This window comes from Bison bison, unplaced genomic scaffold (genome assembly GCF_000754665.1).
Source record: "Bison bison bison isolate TAMUID 2011002044 unplaced genomic scaffold, Bison_UMD1.0 scf7180017858048, whole genome shotgun sequence".
Classification (NCBI taxonomy): domain Eukaryota; kingdom Metazoa; phylum Chordata; class Mammalia; order Artiodactyla; family Bovidae; genus Bison; species Bison bison.
In genome coordinates, this window is record NW_011488621.1 from 179,664 (window position 1) to 188,566 (window position 8,903).

The window sequence follows — 8,903 nt, forward strand, 5'->3', positions numbered from 1 at the left end:
CAGCTATTATTTTCTCCCATTCTGAAGGCTGTCTTTTCACTTTGCTTATAGTTTCCTTCATTGTGCAAAAGCTTTTAAGTTTAATTAGTTTCCATTTGTTTATTTTTGCTTTTATTTCCATTAGTCTGAGAGGTGGGACATAGAGGATCCTGCTGTGATTTATGTCAGACAGTGTTTTGAATATGTTTTCCTCTAGGAGGTTTATACTTTCTGGTCTTACATTTACATCTTTAATCCATTTTGAGTTTATTTTTCTGTATGGTGTTAGAAAGTGTTCTAGTTTCATTCTTTTACAGGTGGTTAACCAGTTTTCCCAGCACCACTTGTTAAAGAGATTGTTTTTTCTCTGCTATATATTCTTGCCTACTTTGTCAAAGATAAGGTGTCCATAGGTGCATAGATTTATCTCTGGGCTTTCTATTTTGTTCCACTGATCTATAATCTTGAGTTTCAAACCAACTTTTTCACTCTCCTCTTACACTTTCATCAAGAGTCTCTTTAATTCTTCTTTGCTTTCTGCTGTAAGGGTGGTGTCATCTGTGTGTCTGAAGTTATTGATATTTCTCCCAGCAATCTTGATTCCAGCTTGTGCTTCCTTCAGCCCAGTGTTTCTCATGATGTACTCTGCATATAAGTTAAATAAGCAGGGTGACAATATACTCCTTTCCTGATTTGGAACCAGTCTGTTATTCCATGTCCATTCTAACTGTTGCTTTTTGACCTGTATACAGATTTCTCAGGAGGCAGGACAGGTGGTGTGGTATTCCCATCTCTTTCAGAATTTTCCACATTTTCTTGTGATCCACACAGTCAAAGGCTTTGGCATAGTCAATAAAGCAGAAGTAGATGTTTTTCTGGAACTCTCTTGCTTTTTCAATGATCCAACAGATGTTGTAAATTTGATCTCTGGTTCCTCTGCCTTTTCTAAAACCAGCTTGAAAATCTGGAAGTTCTGGTTCAAGTACTGTTGAAGCCTGGTTTGGAGAATTTTGAGCATTAGTTTGCTAGTGTGAGAGATGAGTGCAATTGTGTGCTACTTTGAACATTCTTTGACATTGCCTTTCTTTGGGATTGGAATGAAAACTGGCCTTTTCCAGTCTTGTGGCCACTGCTGAGTTTTCAAAATTTGCTGGAATATTGAGTGTACCACTTTCACAGCATCACCTTTTAGGATTTGAAGTAGCTCAACTGGAAATCCATCACCTCCACTAGCTTTGTTCATAGTGATGCTTCCTAAGGCCCACTTGACTTTGCATTCCAAGATGTCTGGCTCTAGGTAGGTGATCACACCATTGTGGTTATCTGGGTCATGAAGATCTTTTTTGTGTAGTTTTTCTATGTATTCTTGCCGCTTCTTCTTAATATCTTCTACTTCTGTTAGGTCCCTACCATTTCTGTCTTTATTGTGCCCATCTTTACATGAAATGTTTCCTTGGTATCTATGATTTTCTTGAAGAGATCTCTAGTCTTTCCCATTCTGTTGTTTTATTCTATTTCTTTGCATTGATCCTTGAGGAAGTCTTTCATATCTATCCTTGCTATTCTTTCAAATGGATATATTTTCCTTTTATCCTTTGCTTTTCACTTCTCTTCTTTTCTCAGCTATTTGTAATGCCTCCTCAGACAACCACTGTGCCTTTTTGCATTTCTTTTTCTTGGGAATGGTCTTAATCATTGCCTCCTGTACAATGTCACGAAGGTCCATTAATTGTTCTTCAGGCACTCTATCAGATATAATCCCTTGAATCTATTTGCACTTCCACTGTATAATCATAAGGGATTTGATTTAGGTCATAACTGAATGGTCTAGTGGTTTTCCCTACTTTCTTCAATTTCAGTCTGATTTTGGCAATATTGAGTTCATGATCTGAGCCATAGTCAGCTCCTGGCCTTGTTTTTGCTGACTGTATAGAGCTTCTCCATCTTTGGCTGCAAAGAATATAATCAATCAGATTTCATTGTTGACCATCTGGTGATATCCATATGTAGAGTCTTCTCTTGTGTTGTTGGAAGAGGGTGTTTGCTATGACCAGTGCATTCTCTTGGCAAAATTCTATTAGCCTTTCCCTTGCTTCATTGCATACTCCATACCTGGTACTCCAGGTATGTTTTGACTTCCTACTTTTGCATTCCAGTCTCCTATAATGAAATGGACATTTTTTTGGGGTGTCAATTCTAGAAGGTCTTGTAGATCTTCATAAAACCATTCAACTTCAGCTTCTTCAGCATTATTTGTCAGGGCATATACTTGGATTACTGTGATATTGAATGGTTTACCTTGAAAATGAACAGAGATCATTCTGTCATTTTTGAGATTTCACTCAAGAATTGCATTTTGGGCTCTTTTGTTGACTATGAGGGTTACACCATTTCTTCTAAGGGATTTTTTGCCCACAGTAGTAGTTATAATGGTCATCTGAGTTAAATTCACCCATTCCAACTCATTTTAATTCACTGATTCCTAAAATGTCGATGTTCACTCTTGCCATATCCTGTGTGATCATTTCCAATTTGCCTTGATTCATGGACCTAACATTCCAGGTTCCTATGCAATATTGTTCTTTACATCATTGGACTTTCCTTCCATCACCAGTCACATCAACAATGGGGCATTGTTTTGCTTCCGGTCTGTCTCTTCATTCTTTCTGGAGTTATTTCTCCACTATTTTCCAGTATCATATTGGACACCTACCGACCTGGGGAGTTCATCTTTTAGTGTCATATCTTTTTGCCTCTTCATACTATTCATGGGCTTCTCAAGGCAAGAATACTGAGGTGGTTTGTCATTTCCTTCCCTAGAGCACCACTTTTTGTCAGAACTCTGATGATCAGTCATACTTATTTATAATACTATCACTAGAATATCAACTAATCGAATTAAAATTTTGTGTTGTTTAGTTGCTTTGCAACCCCATAGACTATAGACTGCTAGGCTCCTCTGTCTATGGGATTTTCCAGGTAAAATTACTGGAGTGGGTTGCCATTTCCTTCTCTAGGGGATCTTCCTGACTCAGGGATGGAACCAGCATCTCCTGCTTGGCAGGAAATTTCTTTACCACTGAGTTACCTGTGAAGCCCAATTGAAACTTACCACTTAAAAAAGAAAAATGTGTTTATTAGCTTAACTACTTAGTAAACTTCTATGCATTATCTGGGATCCAAAATTCATATGATGAAACCTAATCCCCAGTGTGATGGTATTTGAAATAGAACACTTGAGATGATTGGGTCATGAGGGTGAGTCCTCATGAATGGGATTAGAGAGTTGTGAAGAAAGCTTAGCACCAAAGAATTGATGCTTTTAAATTGTGGTGTTGGAGAAGACTCTTGAGAGTCCCTTGGACTGCAAGGAGATCCAACCAGTCCATCCTAAGGGAGATCAGTCCTGGGTGTTCATTGGAAGGACTGATGCTAAAGCTGAAACTCCAATACTTTGGCCACCTCATGTGAAGAGTTGACTCATTGGAAAAGACCCTGATGCTGGGAGGGATTGGGGGCAAGAGGAGAAGGGGACGACAGAGGATGAGATGGCTGGATGGCATCACTAACTCAATGGACATGAGTTTTAATAAACTCTGGGGGTTGGTGATGGACAGGGAGGCCTGGCATGCTGCAATTCATGGGGTCTCAAAAAGTCGGACACGACTGAGTGACTGAACTGAACTGAACTGAAGTGACATCTATTGAGAGCCCCTTGCCCCTTCTGTTATGTGAGGATACAGTGCAAAGATGGCCGTCTATGAACCAGGAAGCAATCTCAGCAGATACCAAACCCACTGATACCAAAGTCTTGGGCTTTCTAGCCTCCAGAACTGTAACTGTTTATACAAATCATCTAGTTTATTAAAGTGGCCCAGACTAAGATAGTAGTCTTTCCAAAATAAGCAGGCAAAGTCTTAAAAGATGTGCTTATCACTTGAGCCAGCATTGCCCTCTTCTAGTGCTTTATACTAAGTTTTATTTTCATACAGTATACTGAGAAAATAATCATGGATATAAAGTGAAAGTTTCATTTCCAAGGATATTTATTAAATAATATTAATAATAATAATAACTGAAAAGTTAGGCTAGCTAAATAAATCATGGTGAGCCTATTTAGTGAAATACCATGGTTATTAATATTAAAAATACAGAAAAAAAAGTTTCAAGGGAAAATTAGGAGTGCATTAATTGAAAAAAGTGTGTTAAAAGATGATATATAATGCATATATAGAGATATACTACATATACAGCATGATACCAATATTATTTTTATAAATTTGCATTCAGTTGCCTAAAAAGAGCAAGAGATTTTATAGTATACTATAAACAGTATTCTGTATGATGGGATTATGGTTATTTGTAAAATCTTTGTTGCCCTTTCTAAGCTTTCTACTTGCATGACTTAAAATAAGAGCAAATGGGTGCTGAATGAGGGTTTAGGGTACTCACCTAAGACTAAAGTGCATGAGTTCTATTGCATGACATTTACGCCATATAATAAGGTATGTATTGAGGTTGACAGATAAATTACTACCGAATAGCTCTACTATTACTCTTGGGTGCTTGTACACTGAGAAGCTCTTTTGATGTTTTCCATTGCTCCTCTGTATTTCAATAGATATGTCAGTTAAAATACGAGCTTCATTACTATTCATCATTTTATAAGCTGAATATCTGAGATATGAAATTTATTAAGTGTCTCCAATTTAACATCCTCAGGGGCCAAGGAGGTTATGCAAAATAAGTAAAGCAGATTAACTACCAGCCAGGTGCAAAGGGAACAGATACTTACCATCCACTGATTATTGGCAAAAAGCAATGTGTGCCTTGTGGTGCCAGCTCTGATGATTTTCAAGAAAAACTAGATAACCAATTTTTAAAGCTATCTCTTTCATTTTATATTATCCTGGCTATTAATTCAAACATTTTAAAAGTTTACAGGCTACAGAAGCATGGCTGAAAGTTTCTTTTGTTCTATAAACAGTCAGTTTGTGATTTCAGAAATGTCAACATGCTAAATATAAGGTACCTACAAGTAAAATATTCTAATATAAAGACCAATCATTTTGCCCTGAGTAGCCAATTCATTTATTAAATGTGGAAATCTAGTCATGTGACTACAAGTGGTCAAGGTAAATGAGCTGACAAATAAGAAATCCAACATTTTTCAGTTTTATACCCAGGATCCTTAAGTGTATCATTTTAGTTTATATAAGATCAAGGTCAAAATTTATAAACCTCAGTGTGTATAATTTTCTACTTCCAAAATAAATGAGCATTCTAAAGGACTCTGCAAAAGGTAACATCACAAAAATCAGAGAAAAGGACAGCCTGATAAGATTGCTAGGTGTGAGGCTATGTGAAATGTGAATTTGTGTTCCCAAACAGGGATATTTGTCCCTCATGATCTCTCAGGTAGACAGTATGTGTGGCGGGGACATACAAAGTACATGAATGGCAGAGAGTCGAAGTTACTGGTCACTGGTTATTTATGGAAGTTGTCTAACGACAGAAAATGACCAAGACTTCAGATGTTTGAAGCTTTTGGGAAATTACAGCTCCTCGTGTAAGGAGAAAGAACCTGCGGAAAGCTGAATTTGGGTGTTACCTCTACATTGGAGTGGACGAGGTTGGGGACAAGTCTCATTTAGATTCCCCTGGAAGAGAAGGCTTGATTTTAATAGTCAAGCAGCTCAGTCAGAGACTCCAGAGTCACTTAGGAACAGTTCTCAGTGCATCACATTCAGACACATTTTTACAGCTGCAGTAGGACAAGAATCTACTACAACTTGAGGAAAATGAAATGCAAACCGTCACTGAGGGTGGATAGTGTTTCTGAGGGTGGATAGTGTTTCTGTCAAGCAATTTCAGCCAGCGCACAGATGATTCAATTACTGGAAGGGGTCCGCAGACCATACTTTGAGAAACCTTCGTGTGTGTGTGTGTTACATGTGAGTGTAACTATTGACATATGTGTGTGGACTTCCCAGGTAGCGCTAGTGGTAAAGAACCCTCCTGTCAATGCAGGAAACATGAGACTGGGGCTCGATCCCTGGACAAGATCCCCTGGAGGAAGGAGGAGCCTGGCAGGCTATAGTCCATAGAGTCACAAAGAGTCGGACACAACTGGAGCGACTAAGCACGCAGGCGCACACTGATGTGTATACATGTATATGCACACACACACATTCAACAGACCGGCGTTCAGTGGATTCAAGCATCTCTGTCTACATATTCATCTCTACCTACCTGTGACTGATTGTATTTTCCCAAGAAGCCATAATAATGCCACATACTGTTCTAGAACCTTGCCATTTTCTTAGAAAACTGTAGAGCCTAATTCCCCTCTTGATTCTGAGTGGGATTGTAACTTGCTTATAACCAATAGAATGTGGTGGAAGTGGCTATGAACTCTGCTGCTTGGTAATAAAAAGTGATGTGGCTTTGGCCCTGGAGTCTGAACCCTGGGGCTCGTGCACAAATCTCCAGGTAATCAGTGGAACTGCCCTGAGGCTGTTGTGCTGTGAAAGTTCAAATGCGTTCATGTGGAAAGACCACATGGAGAATCTCTGGGACTAAATGAAGAGAGAAGCTTTGCCAGCCCCCAGCTGCTCCAGCTCCAGCTACCATCTGACCACACCTGCATGAGTCCCTCTTTTAGGAAGAACAAGCTGAACAAGTCTTTTCCAAATTTCTGACCCAGAGGAAATGAGGGAAGATAAAATTCTTACTGTTTGCATAAGTCACTACATTGTGAAATGATTTGTTGTGCAACGATACAACAGAAATCACTTTATCTTTCCTTCAAAGAGAATCTTTAAAATGGGAGAAGCTCTAATTTAAATGAGATGATGGTCTCAGGACCATCTGCTCATCCCCTCTGTTGTACCCAAGGTATTTCATAGACTGTGAAGACTATGTGGAGTGGTCAGAATGACTACTTGCTTGTTTTTGAAGGCAAGCAAGGAAAAATCCTGAATCTCTACCATCCATAAACAAGTCCCACAGAGAGAAAAAGCAGGAGATATGAAAACGTGGGCTTGACTGTGTGCTCATTTGGCAGGGTGAAGAGCAATTGATTTTACTCCTTGAATAACACAGAGTCACTACATCTGCCAGAAGTGCTGATATGAAAACCTAACAAATATAGACTAATCCACCATGGTTCAGATAGTAAGAATTAGGAGCAAGCTCTTGTCCTTGCTGGCTACGGCCTTCCCAGTACTTGAAAGGCATTTAAGTTCATGGGGAGACTAAACCACACAGATAAATTAAAAAGATATTTGGGGAAAATAAAAATTTGGAGAGCTTACTGCCATGCGTCACAAAAATTTACATTATCACATGCACTGCCTTAACATTTAGAAATATATTTCTAGAGTTCAGATGAAAAAGTTGAAATGCCATAAGATTAAATATTTGTAGTGTCACCCTGATAATTAGGAGCAGATGTTTGAACTCAGGTTCGCCTCCTACCAGAGTCTGGGTGTCCTTCACATTATTGTTCTCCATAACATGCCCCAGGGCCTGCAAGGAACTTAGGAAAGAACCAAGAGAGATTCCTCTGGTTCTGCCATTCATTACATTGAATAATGTGTGATTGTTAAGTAACAGTTTTCTCCAGTCCGTGAGACAGGACACATTTATTTCTGCACCTTAAATCTCAATGACAAATCTTTCCTTTCAGACTCCTTGGGCCTGAAATCTAAGTGCAGCTCAGCTCAGAGAACAGCACTGCCCTACACTCCCAGCTGCTGAGATGAATATCCTGCCAGCGATGCCATGATCTTTTTTACTACTGCGCCCCCCAAATCCATCACAGTTCCATTTCATTAGAGACGAAACGTGGTCCACATTTCAGTCCCCTTCCTCCCAAGGAGTTCTCAGTTTGGAAAGTGGGAACGAGATAATCAATAAGAGAGACACTCTGAAGTTACTCTGCCTGGATTGAAAGGTCTCATTACATTCTGGTCATGTGATCTTGGATGTTTTTAATGAAATTCCCCGTTACGTATGGTTAACCAAAATGTGTCAGTTCCAGAACTCTGAGAAGCAGATGCAAGACAGATTTAGATGTGCAAGAACTGGAGAGAAGCATCTATAAAGCAGAAAAGGGAAAGAGGACAAGAATAGTCATAGAGAACCTCCCTACCTCAGGGCAGGAATAACATCCATGAAAGGAGAGTGGGAGAAAGACTCCTGCAGAAAGAGTCTCACACTGCAGAGCAGTTCTGAGAATGTCTTGGTCAGGCTGATAGGGAGCCCCAAGTAAACATCGTCCATTAAAAGAATACCATATTGAACACAGGTGTCTCGGCGTTAGTACCGTACTGTGCTTGGTCATTGGCTGGGAGCAGACCAGAAACAGAGTGGTCTTGGAGTGAAAGCTGGGAGAGACTCCCAAATACAGGCAGCTGGAGACTCTTTGATAATGGTAACTATGGCTCCTGGCAGCCCATTCTCTCTCGAAGGGAGAGCTGGGAAGGGAGATCTAGAGCAGGGAACTCTGCTCTACGAAGTACTGAAGTACCGTGTAACAGGGCTATTGTGATGCTGAAATGGTTTAATCAATGGAATGCTTGGAACACTGTTCCACACATAAAGGTGCTCAAAATAGTATAATAGTTACAGTGTGACAGGAGGAACAAGGATGCATTTAAATGCCTGGGTTACATGTGTTATTCAACTTAATGGTGTCGCTTCAAATCCAGATTTGCAAACAGACACCTGGAAGGTGGACTGGGTCCTGAATTCATGAGCTAAAATTCTACAAAGTGTCTGTTTATCATGCTGGGTATTGGGATTAAACATTTTTCAAATCAGTAAAATTATGAATGAAATTATATTCTATGAGCACTGCTTCAAAGCACAACTTCCTAAAATGACAATGTCTTGGTGTGATCACTGACCTAGAGCCAGAC